The sequence below is a fragment of the Amblyomma mixtum genome, chromosome 4 (genome assembly GCF_055824585.1).
Source record: "Amblyomma mixtum isolate Tamu chromosome 4, ASM5582458v1, whole genome shotgun sequence".
In the NCBI taxonomy this organism is placed as follows: Eukaryota; Metazoa; Arthropoda; class Arachnida; order Ixodida; family Ixodidae; genus Amblyomma; species Amblyomma mixtum.
The window spans coordinates 152,923,933-152,938,410 of record NC_143015.1 but is presented as its reverse complement, the minus strand read 5'-3'; the positions used below and the strand labels follow the sequence as shown (position 1 = coordinate 152,938,410).

At 46.1% G+C, this 14,478-nt stretch overlaps 1 pseudogene; it reads left to right on the top strand.

Moving 5' to 3' along the window:
* The first annotated feature begins 10,277 nt into the window (after nt 1–10,277).
* Nucleotides 10,278–11,498, top strand: LOC149348818 (uncharacterized; annotated as a pseudogene).
* The last annotated feature ends 2,980 nt before the right edge of the window (nt 11,499–14,478 follow it).

Below are 14,478 nucleotides of genomic sequence, written 5' to 3'. Positions count from 1 at the left end.
GTTAGCATTAGAGCCGTCAGAGTGAGCAGAATTGGCGACCACCGTCTGTCAGCAGCCAGTGGCAGGTGGAAACCTGCCCACTGGGCTTAGGAACGACATCGGCACGTACTCCCTCGGATATAATGCACCTTGGCATGCCACCTCGGATATAAAGAACTCTAGTGGTTTAACCTCGCATATACTGATCTTTTGTGTCTGCACCTGTTGGTGTGTTAATCCCGGATATATAACAAGCCTTATTGTATAACATCAGATATAACGGACTTAGAGTGTCAGTCACAGGTATAACCAAATGTTTGGCTGCAAACGCATTCAAACGATCCATCGAGGATCACCTAAGAGTTTTTTATTCGCGGCTTTTATTCCAGTGACTGGGAAAACAAAAATCTAAGTTCATTTTGTGATCCTAATTTTTTTAAATAAATATTGACCTTGTACTGCCGGTCAAGGTGAAGGTGACCAGAAAGAGCCTTGGAATTAATTTTCAAGTACAATATCGAAATTATTTTTGCAGCTGGGAATAATAGGTTTGAAGGCTCGTCGCATTTAGATGGGACTTTTAGGTAGGACGTGCGTGCTTCTTTGTGTCTGCGCTGAAATGAATGAAAACAGCGGCTGTATTACCCTTTAAAGGTACAAAGACTACTGTTGATGAGTGAATCACACTTAATGGGCGTGCGATAAACAAGGTCACGAAGGACGTTCATTTGATTTCTTCATTAATGCGAAAGCATTATATGCCTCTGCGGCGTCAGCAAGAAAGTGTCCGCAAATTTTTTGCGCACGATTACGTCGTTCTCTTGAGATAAATGCGTGAAAGTATGATTTTGAGAGATAGTGCGTGATAAGATGTTTCCATGGGAAAAATTTGGTTGACGAGCTTTAGTGTGTTCATTAATCAAAGACGAAAAAACGCGAAAAAATAAATGTAGACTTCAAAATAGTGATGGACGTCGATATAACAGATGGACGTTAGAACCAGCCACGGGCGTCGATTTTGTATGTGGGCGTTTTGGTTTCGCATTGCTGCAGTGCGGGTCGCCGCAGTGGTCTCGAAAATTTTTTTTTCCATGATCATATGGAAATATTCTTTCGGCTCGAGCACGCTTTTGATGGTTGCTGAATCGAAGGACCTTATTGATTGATTGCACCACCACCACCGGGTGCGCTGTTGGGTTTGCAAAATGGTTTTCTTGCTTCGTAAAGGAATGAGTCATCTGACTCTCTGAGCAGTGGACTGGAATTTCGGTATTCTACGCAGGCATTCCTTTCCGGCACATCGATACACGCATCAGGCGCCTCTAACCACCGTGCCTCTTCGACACAAAGCGACAGAAAATGGCAGAAAGGGATAAGAAATGCAGTTCCAAGCCACTTGACCCTGCTGTGCTTGCCTGGACTTTGCCTCAGACCGGCTGAATGGCCGGGAAGTCCTGGTGCGGCTGGACTGAGACGTAGCCATCGGCGATTGAGCGGCGTGATTTAAATAAAGTTGGTGTATATTCGTCCCCCCGTCTCTGTACTGGCACCGACTCCAGGGATGCGAAGAATGTTATGGAGTTTAGCTCTCTTGAGTCGGCCTCGCTTTGTATTGGCAAAACGACAGGGGGCCTAGGCTGGCAAGATGGCACAGATGAGTGATTAAGGCTATTGTGACGCCTCCTTGGAGATGACCGTATACCCCGGTTCATACAGCAGCAGGCAACGCTGCGGAGGCTATGAAAGTAGTACGTTCGCGAAACCACATGACACCGCCACGTGTCAATCATCCTTTTGGAAAAACCGGTGAGTATATGGATGAAAACGATGAGCGGTGTTAATAATGTAGTAGCATTGAAAATGACTGTCGAAGGTATGAGGCGCTCAATGTTGGGGCCCTCTGGCTGTAATTTGCGCTGCGTGTGAACTAGTTTATGGGCGCGGATTCAGTAGGAGCAAATCCACCGTCTAACCACCGCCATATCGTACCGACACATACAATTCTTTTAAGTCTCAGGACGAAAATGTGGCAAGAGGTAAAACGAATTTCTGAGGGTTCCAGTCACGGTACTTAAATCTGTCACAACTAAATATGCTTGTGCTCACTTTGGTTTTATGGAGTACTACTTTTTGGGCTCAGACTTTGCGTGTGCGAGCAGGGGCGCTAACTTTGGCAGCGTTGCCTGCTATGTAAGAAACTGAGCAAAAACAGTCCGCTGGAAAGGTTTATTGGATGTGGGTGAGCAAAAAACAGCTATTTGGGCAAAGAAGTGCCAGTCAATCTCGCGTTGCTCATGCAGGCATGGAAGAGCAGGCACCATACACTGGTAAGAATACTAAGCGTAGAGGCGGGGAGGCTGTTTAACATGAAAATTTTTTTTCTGAGACGATGCGTCCCGTGAAGTTTTGTCCGTCTGCACGTTTGTTCCACCACAGCAACCTTATGAATGTTTCGGGTTAGGGCAGCTGGTCAGTTGGTGATGGACTAAAAGAAAAGGATTGCCGACAAAAATTCAGGGTCACTTTGACTGTCTGAAGTGCGTAAAGGCAAAAGTGTTTTCCGTACCACTTTGACTATCTCTGTGGCACAAACTGGCGACGCCACCACTGGATGACGTCACACGTAATTATTGACTAATTACTATTAGGATTTGTCTGGGTCGAGGAGATTCCGCAGTATATTCCACGTCTTAGCTAGGATTATGCCCCTTCCTATCTCGTCGCACCTGCCGTACTAATTTTGCTCGTTTAGTTTTATGGCATACGTTTCCATTTCCTTGGTGTGCCTGGCTAGCGAAAGCTTTAAATTTCTGTTCCATTTTTGAGATTTCAGTCTCTTCTCGAGCCTTTCCTTCTCCTCCCACATGCTCATTAACTTGTTGTCCCTTATCTCCGGTGCATCTTCCCCTTCGGCTACCGCTTTGCCGTCCTTGGCATCTTCCCTCAATTGTATTGCCCAGTCTTCTATGTCACCAATTTCCTTAGCTTTCTAGCTTCTGCGAATCGCCCGGGATCTTTCCCACTCCACGATTCTCGCCTGTTTCGCAGTTTTCGCAGCTTGACTCCTCCTCCAAGCTTCTTGGCTACCATGAAGTGGTCACTGCCCACATTCTCCCTGGTGTTTGCCCATTCTACTCTGCCTGCATTCATACTGAAGGTGAGGTCCGGCGCGATTTCTATGCTTCGTCTGCTGCCAACTCTAGTGGGCGCACACGGGTCGGTATGCAAGGTTAGTACGAGGTTTTCCGACTCCTTAAGAAGTCTGCTCTTCGGATCTTGCCTCGCGTACCCCAATTCCTGGTGTGCGGGATTAAAGTCCCCCACGATCACCGACGGGCTCTGCCAGGCCAGTTTGATGGCTTTTCTAAATATCGTTCCGAATTTCATTTTCGTCTGCTTCGGGTTGCTGTAGATGTTAAGCAGAAGTATGCTTTGCTCTCTTGCGTCCCGTAATCCTTTCTATCATTACCGTTTCTATGCTCCCCGAGCGTTAACCAGGTGAAAGCGAGACACCCTTTCCAGGGGGCGGACAAACAGCTGATGGATACGCTCAGGGATATTTACATAGGGGACACGACGGAAGTACGACAGCCAGAATATGGAGAAGCGGAAAATGAAGAGCTAGTCGGTGACAGTACGGTAGCGGAGATCAGAGCAGGTACCGCTGTGCTAAAGACTCGCTCGGCACCTGGCCCAGATAAAATATCCAATGTCATGCTCAGGAACCTGGACGACGACTCGATAGAGGCGATTACGCGATACATGAACAAAGTATGGAAGGAGGGTAAATTGCCTGAGGAATGGAAACAGGCAGAGGTTGTTCTTTTCCCCAAACCGGGGAAGGAACCAAAATTGGACAGTTTAAGACCGATCTCCTTAACGTCGTGCGTGGGGAAACTCGTGGAGCACGTAGTGCAAACGACGTTAACGATATACATGGAAGATGGAAACCTGTAGCCGCACAAGAATGTGGGTTTTAGACCTGAGCTCAGCACGCAGGATGTAATGCTCAGACTCAAACATGACATTATAAACAAGAAAAGATTAGATGCCAACAGGATCCTAGGTCTTGACCTCACGAAGGCCTTCGACAACCTCCGAGACGAGGCGGTGCTCAGAGGTCCGGAGGAGGTAAACGTGGGCAAAAGAACATGCGAGTACCGTATTTTCCGGTGTATAAGACGCACCTTTGTATAAGACGCACCTGCCATATATGCAGGCTGTCATTGAAAAAGTTGGTATATAAGACGCACCCGTGTATAAGACGCACCCCAATTTACCCAGTCAGGCTAGTGAGGCCTAATTAAACATGCTTGTGTGACCATCATGAAATGCGCCGTACCTGTGAGTTCTTAAGCAACGCTGAGTGATCGATAAGACAACACTCGTGCCATACCCGTCCACGTTTTAGCAAAAAAAAAATACGAAAGAACTCTCCTTATGTCTATAAGAACATTTTATTTTTACTTAAAACCTTCGAAGTCTTCATCTTCACATGCGCTATCAAAAAGTTTGCCCGTGTCTGGAGGCAATGCAGCTGAAACATTCTCTTTGCACAACGCGCGTACTACGTACACAGAGCAAACAAAGTTGCAAAGGGAGACTAAAAAAAAACTGCCGACTTGTCTTGGCTTGTCTTGACAATGGCGAAAAGCGCGATTGTCGCCATCTTTTGGCATTTCACATTACTTTTGCTTGGGGCCTCCGAAAGAGCCGTGTGTTTATGATCCCGCTAGTCATCATCCCCGCCGTTTCATGATAAAGTTCACCTAAAGAAGTTGAGCATGGCGGTCCCCGTATTATAGCCGTTTACAACCACGTTATTGGTAGCGATATTTTTCCGGTGAAAAAAGCTTGAACATGAACCTGAGTAATTTCTGAACTCGCAAAAAAAAAAGCCGAAAAATTCGCATATAAGACGTACCCTTGTATAGGACGCACTAGCAAGATTTTTGAAAAAAAGCCGCGTCTTATACACCGGAAAATACGATACATCAAGGACTTTCTCCGAGGGAGGAAGGCGGTGATCAAATTCCAGGATGCAGAGATCCCCAGCATAGGGCTGGGCAGCAAAGGGAACCCCGCAAGGAGCCGCACTGTCCCCCTTCCTATTTAACATAGCGACTAGAGGTCTCCCGGCCATGCTGAACAAGATCCCCAATCTAAAATTCAGCATGTACGCGGACGACATAAACATGTGAATGAATAGCGGAAAGGGCCGCAGACGTCGTGGTGAAGTACGCGGCCGAAAGAGGCCTGGCGTGCTCACCGCACAAATCACCCTAGTAGCACAGTATGTTACTGCAACGTTGCAACAACATTGCCAATGTTGTACTATGTTGCGCTAACATTCTTCAACATTAGATAATGTTGCTGCAATGTTACCAAGCAACATGCTGATAACGTTGCCCTAAAGTGGTCTTTTCACATTGCAGCAATATTGTCAAATTATGAATAAATGTTGAACCACATACGATTTCATTGATATAACATTCATGCTATAGGTTAATTGTCTGCCCTCTCGGGCTATTTCTGAAGCCCAAATAGAAAAGCACGTACCAGATCACTTCTACTCACCATGACAGTATTAATTTATTTATTTATTAATTTTTACTTCGAGGGCAAGTTTGCATGTGGTGTGTATGCAAATGGTGAGCAGTCCAAGTGTACTTGCACTCTGTGACACTAATGTAGAAAGATATATTTCTATCTAAAATATTTTTAATGAGCTGGAAGTACTTTGTTTTTCAATTAAACATGCAGACAAAATTAAAACTGCCGAAAAAATTTAGTTCTGGTTTCACTGACGCCCCGCAGTCTAATGGCCATGGAGATCACTATCACAAATCCAAACCGCGGCCGCGCCGAGAGCCAATCCTGCGATGCGCGCTCATCGGAGAACCTGCGTTGCGTGTCAGCGGCAGTCGTGGCAAGATATTTTGTTCTTCTAGTACAGTTTTTCTTGCGGTCGCCGTGCCCGCGCTGCTGTGTTTCGTTGTGGTTTCACTGGAATTCAGCTGAAACAACAAAGGCTTGCCCAGAGGATGACCTCAATGGTGAGTGATTTCTAGACTTCCGTTGTTGTGCTGTGACTTGTGTTGGTTCTTCGTGATAGTTTGATAAAGTGTTACATTCGTTGTATCATGAAGAGAATGACGTGTTCGCTAAGCGAAGTGTCCATTCAGCAACGACGCCGAAGAACAGCAGAGGCTGTTCACGACGAACTAGAAAACTGTTTTGCTGTTGTTAGGCTTGATAATGGTCATGGCAGCAGATTGTACGCAACATGAGCAGAACAGTATCAAGATGCCTTTTGATCGCATAATATTATTTTATCCTCTTTATCAGCGCCAGGCGAGGACGCAGTTGAAAGCCGCAGTACTCACTTGTCGGATTTTAGCACCGCTAGCAGCATCTCTGACATAGAAAGGGCAACATAGGAGTTGTCGCGGATTTCTGACAATAAGGAGTTGGTGGTTTATGAAGATAAGATGACACTTGAGTCTGGTGCCGCTACTCAATGTCTAGAGCACGACTTGCGCGTGTGGGCAATTAATAGCCTGCTTCTCACCTGCATTCCCTGCTTAAAGTGCTGAAGCCATACCATCCAGAGTTACCCACGGATGCTAGAAAATTACTAAAGACGCAGAGGCATACTGATCCAGCAGTGATGACCGATGGTCATTACCACTACTTTGGAATGTTTCGCTCTCTGGAAGAACATGTGCATGTTCCTTAACGTCTGCACTTTGTGCGAGGGCATTACACCAGTTCTCATGCATTCTACTGGAAGATAGCATAAATCCAGCGGCATTTTAAGCAAGGAACCAGAATTTATTCTTTCACTCTAAACTGACGCTGCTGCATTATACTAGTCTTTGCCGTCTCATTCCCAATCAGATGTATACCCTTATAACCAACATTTATGGGACTGTGCAGCGATTTGCGCCAAGGGTAAGAAAAGTGAAATATTCATTGGTATTCAATCATCCTTCATCATCGTCAGCAAGACTATACCCACTGCAGGGCGACAGCCTCTCCCATATTCCCCAAATTAGCCCTTTCCTGTGCTAGCTGCATCCACTTGACCCCTGCACCCATCATCAGTTTGTGATCTAGCTTATGTAGCCCAGGAAGAATCGGCCGTTAGCAACTTTGCCTTTCAAATTGTGCACAGCAGTGAGACTGAAAAAGACTATAGGCTGGGCCTGCCCTCTTCTCTCGGTTTACTTTGTCGGCCACCTGCCATGGCACAATTGAGGGAAGACAAAGGGAGTGATGTGCAACCACCTCCAGCCGGCTACGCCTTCATCTACAAACGCCCTTCTGGTTTTAAGCAATTGAATTGTCGTCCCCATGGATGACATCAGTATGTCCGCTTGTAAGGCAAGATTCAAGCGAGACAGCAGCACTGGCCATTACTGTGAGGTGCGGGAATGGGAATTTTTGTTTGTAAATTATTTGCTTGCTTTGGAGGAATTTTAGGTGGCATGAATAGTCGATGTCTTTTATGTAATGAATGCATTTTTTAGCCACTTTCAGAACAATTTGTTGCTCAGGCTGTTAAAATATGCTCGCGGTGCCAGGGAAGGGCATTTTTTTTTTCACTATTTTGGTTTGAGCCAAGTGACTGGACATAAGTTCTTTAAACAGAGCTGTCCAATGTCTGTGTTCCTTGAGGAGTGTAGAAGATTTGTTATTAGACGTGTATGCTTATATTAGGAAATTTTTGGTTCTTTTTTTTTGCAGGGATGCAGCTTCGCTTGTGACATCATGAATTAGAAGAGACCATCATTGTGAGCAGCTGGAGGCTACCAGAAGACAAGCATATTTTAGACGTGCTAAATTGTTCAGGCAAATGTTGACAGTACTTTAAATTTGTAGTTTTCCAGTGCAACGGTGCATGACCAAAGAAGGGAAGAAGGATACTTGAAGAAAACAGCGCAGCAACAAGCACAAGAGAGAAGATGAGACAGGTGCTGACTAGCAACTGAAGGTTTATTGAAAAGGAACGCATAAAACATACTCTCTTCACAACCAAGAGTGCGCATGAACTGCGCGGATAACACTGATAACCTGTCAACTTCAGTCATGGTGGTCAGGATACAATAGTTCACAATCATGAACAAGGACGGACAGTCGTTCATGACAGTGAACTGTTGAATCTTGACCACCATGACTGAAGTTGATAGCTTATCGGTGTTGTTCGCGCAGCTCATGTGCGCTCTTGGTTGTAAAGTGAGTATATTTTAAGTGTTCGTTTTCAATAAACCTTCAGTTGCTGGTCAGCACCTGTCCCATCTTCGCTCTTGTGCTTGTTGCTGCGCTGTTTTCTTCAAGTATGTACCAACTTGCCGTTTTACTGAAGTTGGGAAGAAGGATAAAACACAGCGCTCACTGACAACTGGTTATTTAACGGCACAGACACTGCTTAAATGCCCTCAGACCAGCCCAGCAGGAAAAAAACAAACTTATCACACCTTTATCATAAAAACTATGAAAGAAACATCATATCTGCATTATATGATACAATTGAAGTATTGCTCGCACATTGTGAACCAGCTTTTTTAATATGATGCGTCTCTGTCGCTTCACATGTGGTTTGTGGTCTGCTTCTGCTAAGGATCTACGCACTTGAAAATCTCTGTACAATCACTGCAGTGCTTGACAAGTTTGGAACCTCTCCTCATTCTTTAGATCTCTTGCATGCAGATTGCATTTACGGGCCTCTAGCATTTTGCCTCCATCGAAATGCAACCACCGCGGCCAGGATAGAACCCGTGTCTTAACAGACCAGCAGCTGAGCACCATAACCACTGAACCACCGCGGCGGCTCATGTATCTGTGTGTGTGTGTTCCGTAGGGCTGGAAAACTATGCACTTAAATCAGTGATGTTAAACAGCCCAACAACTAATTCTGCTGTTCATAATACCTCTGCTCCTTGTTTCTGAATGGCCAACTAGGTTGAACTGCTACTTTGTTTATTTGTTGCAATTTTGTGCACAAAATGAATGTGTTATATTTGGGAAATACAAAGTTAAGGTGGTGCATGTTTTCAAGGTGTGCTATTGTTGTGTAAATAGTTTACTGAAGTGTTTTGTATTTATAACATGCCAGTTGAGAGGTGTGTGCACGTTTTCATGCTATGGTAATGTGCCTAGTAACTGTTTAAAACATTAGCTCTGGTTCTTGTTCCCGAGTAGCTCACATGTGTACTGTTTTTTTTTAGATTTGTTGCAAGTTTCTTTAAGAAGTAAATAAATAAATCATATTCGTGAAAATGTAAGCCCACGTGTTGCATTTTTCAAGCTATGCCAATGTGTTTGTGTAAATGTTGAGTGTATTTTAAGTCTGCTTCCTTTTTCGAAATTATATTTCTGTCTATTTAAATAAATCAGTCTAATTGTCAAAATAACCATGTCATGGAAACTTGTTGCATCTAAACGATAGGAGCAGTGGTAGAGAGCTAATGAATGTAACATATAAGGATTTATTTTGATTAAGCGGTCTGGAAAGTATGGAAAAAAAATGTGTTGTGCAGTGCAGTCCTGTATTTGTATTCTATAGCAAGCACCGCATTACTGTGTAGCAAGGAGTAATGCTCAATTGCTCATTCTTGTGACCTTAAGCTGCTGTAACCAATCTGGTATGATGATGCCATTGTACACAGTTTAGTCTTTCAAGAGATCACTTTATTGAGCAGCAGCCATTATTGGTCGCTGAAATATTTCAGTAATTTAGAATGCTGTCTGAATGTTTCTGAAACATTATGACAGCATTGCAGCAATATTGTAGTAACATTGTCGTGGGAATGTTGCATGTGTGCGAATAAAAAGTTGCATCAACATTAAGAAAATGTTGTAGCAATGTTGCATTAATATTGTCTCCAGAAGTTGCTTTAACATTGACTGAAAGTTGATGTAACATTGCAGCAATATTGTCTCAACGTTGTCTTATGTATGTTGCGTTAACGTGGCAAAAAGAGGACGCTAGCCACGTTAAGGCAATGTTAGAAGGTAACGTTGTGGCCACACTGAGGCAACAAAGCGTGCTACTAGGGCAGAGCCCTTTGCGTATAATAGCGACGGCAGGAACGAGAGAAGTAGAAATGAAAGTGGTGGTGGGAGGCCTGGAAGTGCTCAGTGTCGAGGGAATGAGGATCCTAGGCATTTTTATTAACAAAAAAGGCCACACCAACACCGTAAAGAAATTAGCCACATATACAGACCAAGTGGTAGGCATATTCTGGAGGGTAGAGGTAAAAGGGCGAGGGCTAAGAGAAAGGAATCTCCTTAGAATGTCGCAGGCGTACGTAGTAAGTCGGATCTGCTACGCGACGCCGTACCTAAACATGAGCAAGGCGGAAATAGAGAAAGTAGACACAATATTCAGGAAATGCGCCAAGCGAGCTCTGGGAATTCCCATATCCACGTCGACGGAGCGGCTTGAGAAAATGGGGGTACACAATAGATGGGTTGAGCTGGCCTTTCCTCTTCTATATCCTCCTCCTCCTGGCAGAGGGGGTGAGAATATCCCAATTAGAACGGCTCGGCCAGTCTGAAACGGGCAGGACAATACTCGAATGGGTAGGAATCCGGCCAGAAAGTAGCACGCACAAGATGGTAAACATTCCGGCAGTTATCGGAGCCAAGATATGCGTCCCACCTATGCCGCGGAACATGCACCCCGAGTTTAACAAGGAAAGGCGAGAACATAGGGTTGAGGCCTACGAGAGGAAGAGGAGGGAGCGACCGGCAGACCTGGTGGCTTGTGTAGACGCGGCGTGCGGACAGAACGGGGCGGCTGTATCCGCGGTGGTCGACGGGGCAGGAGTACCAACGGTAGCGGCTTCGAGCCGCACGAGAGATGGCAACGCGGCCGAAGAGTTGGCTATAGCGCTTGCTTGCGTTGGTACCAAGGCCGCGACGATTTTAAGTGGCAGCAAAAATACAGTCAGGAACTTCCGGAAAGGAAGAATCTCGGAAGAGGTCTAACGCGTCCTCGATGCGAGGCCTATGGAATGTAACATAGAGATAATATGGATTCCAGCGCACGAGTCTACTGCAGGAAATGAGGCTGTACACGAGCATGCCCTAGCTATCACCGGGCGGCCGTGGAGCAGCCCTTTTCCACAGACTTGAAAAATAGCTTGATTTCATACCACGAGATCACGGAACATTATAAGCTGAGCAGGAGGGTCTATCCGCCGCCCGACCCTTCCTTCGGAAACAAGGAGGCAATTGCGTGGAGAAGATTACAAGGGGTAAATCATATAAGCCCCTTCCGGGTGTACATAACAATCTCGAAAGAGGAGAAAGACCAATATTGCATTACTTGTGGGGAGAGGGGCACTCTCGACCGCACAGTATTTGAATGTGCTGCCAGCCCGGGCGCCGAACACATCATAGAAGAGAGAGAAGCCTGGGAGACCTTCCTGCGGAGCGAGGACCCCGCTCAACAGCAGCAAGCCAACCGCCTGGCGGCTGAGGCCGTGAAGCGACAATGTATCTTCACCTGACCTTAGTTTGCGAGGCTCCTGAGCAGGGCTCCCTTAGGCCTGTGCGCCGAGCGGGGGGTGAGGGGGGGAGTCTGAAAAGGAGTTTCATTTCGTTAGAAATAAAAATTTTCATGATGACAGCCAAACCGTGCCGTAGGGAAGGGATAAAGAAGGGAGCGAAAGAAGAAAGATATAAAGAAGTGCCGTAGTGGAGGGCTCCGGAATAATTTCAATCACCTGGGGATCTTTAACGTGCACTGACAATCGCACGCAGGGCACCAAAGTGGGTTCTGCGTAGAACGCAGGTGCACTCTGATACTTTGAGCAGAACGCTGGTTGTGTTCGATGCAACGCCCGGTCGCACACAGCCAAAGCTCCTGGCCGGGCATAGTAATAGTGTAACAGTGAAACCAGCGTTGTATATCACTGGAGCTATCGCTCGACATTCCGTTCAGTGGTGGTGGTGGTGTGACACTTTTTATCAACAGCCTTTAATTAGGCGTTCAATTCGTCCTGGGCCAGCCGTGTTTTTTGCGTTTCGTCTTCATCGAAACACGGCAGCCGCGGTCGGGTTCGAACCCAGGTACTCCGGCTCGGTAGCCGAGCGCTCTAACCACTGAGCCACACCGGGTCGCAGAGAGTAAATTGAAAATTGGCTTTGAGAAAGGAAAAAGAACTGGTAAACTGGTTTTTGAGGAAAGGAAATGGCGCAGTACCGACACCTGAACCGCGCCGTAAGGGAAGGGAGGAAGGAAGGAGTGAAATAAGAAAGAGAGAAAGAGGTGCCGCAGTGGAGGTCTCCGGAATAATTTCGACCACCTGGGGATCTTTAACGTGCACTGACATCGCGCAGTACACGGGCGCCTCTTGCGTTCTTGCGTTTCGCCTCCATCGAAACGCGGTCGGGTTCGTACCCGCGTACTCCGGCTCGGTAGACGGGCGCCTTACCACTGAGCTACCGTGGCGGGCTAGAAAGGAAAGGCGCATAACTGCCCTTTTGGAACACTGCACACCCAAAAATAAATAAATTGGTTTTTGAGGAGTGAGTGAGTGAGTGCGTAGAAACTTTAGTGAGTTCTTAAGTTTCGCTTGCGGGGGAGGCCGTCTTCAGGTCTTGAGGTCGCCTCCCTAGCCTTGGGTGGGCCCCTAGTCCAGGGTTCCACTGAGTCTGGCCACCTCGCTTGCGTATGCTATGAGTGCCCTTTGGGTATCTAGCTCGCAGCTGTTGAGCCGGCTCTGCCATTGCTCCGCACTTGGTGTGTCTTGCTTGTGGAACGATATGTTTCTGTCGCATTCCCATGTTATGTGGTATAGTGTTGGCCTCGCTTCGCACCAAGGGCATGTGGCGCGGTATTGCGTTTGGAACACCTTGCTTAGTAAATATAAATTTGTGTAAGGAGCCAAGGAAATGGCGCAGTATCTGTCTCACATATCTTGGCGGACACCTGAACCGCGCAGTAAGGGAAGGGAGGAAGGTGGCAGTGAAAGGGGAAAGAGAGAAAGAGGTGCCGTAGTGGAGGTCTCCGGAATAATTTCGACCACCTGAGGATCTTTAACGTGCACTGACATCGCACAGCACACGGGCGCCTCTTGCGTTTCGCCTCCATCGAAACGCGGCCGCCACGGTCGGGTTCACACTGCACACCTCAGTCGTGCTTTAAGCTATGTGGCGGTAGTGATAAATGTCCGCTGCGTTCGTTGGCATTGACAATGTTGTGCCGGAAACGCGGTGCTGAAGCCATAGGCCGTCGGCGTTCATTGCGTTCATTAACGCTAGCGTTGACAATGTTTTAAACTACGATAATTTTAAGGAAAATAAATGCGTAGACCTGTCTCCCAGGGTAAGTGGACGCCTGAAATTCACTTATATTAATGATATAAGTGAATTTATTACCTCTACTACTAGATTATTTGCTGATGACTGCGTTATATATAGACAGATTATCAACCCTGACGACACCAACTCTTTGCGGAAAGACTTCGGACAGAATCACCACTTGGTGTGAACAGTGGAAAATGCAAATACCTTGCTGTTCATCTCTCGTCTGATCTAACATGCAATAACCATATTGATGCCATTGTCAGTAAATCATCTAAAGCACTTGGTTTCATCAGACGTCACTTGCACCAAGCTGATCCTTCTACCAAACTTTTAGCTTACACTGCACTCGTCCGCTCAAAAATGGAATACGCATCCTTAATCTGGAACCCACATCAATTGCACTTAATTCACAAACTGGAGTCAATACAAAATAAAGCAGCGAGATTTATAACTAAGGGCTATTCATGTCATTCCAGCATAACGGCAATGAAAGCGTCGCTAAAGCTATCACATGAAAAGAGAAGAATACTAGCACTATTATCGCACTTTCACAGATATTATCACAGTCCATCTTCTTTCGCTTCATACTATATTAGACCCGCCCACCGTATCTTCCCGCGCTTAGATCATGCTCTCAAAGTCGAACCCGTGTCTGCACGCATCCACCTCTTTAGTCATTCACCATTGCTTCCTGCCGTCCATCATTGGAACAAGTTACCATTGTATTCACCTTAAATCATGACGCCTTCGTGCAAAAACTAAACTGTTCTTTACAAATAAATTCGGACTAGGAAGCCTCTGTTCCTGCCTCCTATCAACTTTTAATTTTCTGTACTTTTTTCCCCGATTTTGCCTGTGTTTTGGATTTTTGTTGCCTGTACAATTGTGTGGAATATTGTTTATTTCTAACTGTACACCCCCCCTCCCCCTATGTAATGCCCGAAAAGGGCCTTTAGGGTATGTGAATAAAAAAAATGGCTGAGGCTTAGCTAAGGTTAAGCCTAGTCAGATGCGAAGCATATTGATGGCTAGTCTTGGTAAAGTTCCTCGCTTTGTTCTTCAGTTGTTGTAGAACGTTGTCGCCGAGCCGCATATTGAGCACGCCGCTTAGCCAGATGTTCATCCCGCTCTTCATCGGTCTCTGTGGCAGGCTGAAGCTTTCGCTTCTCGTTCAATTCA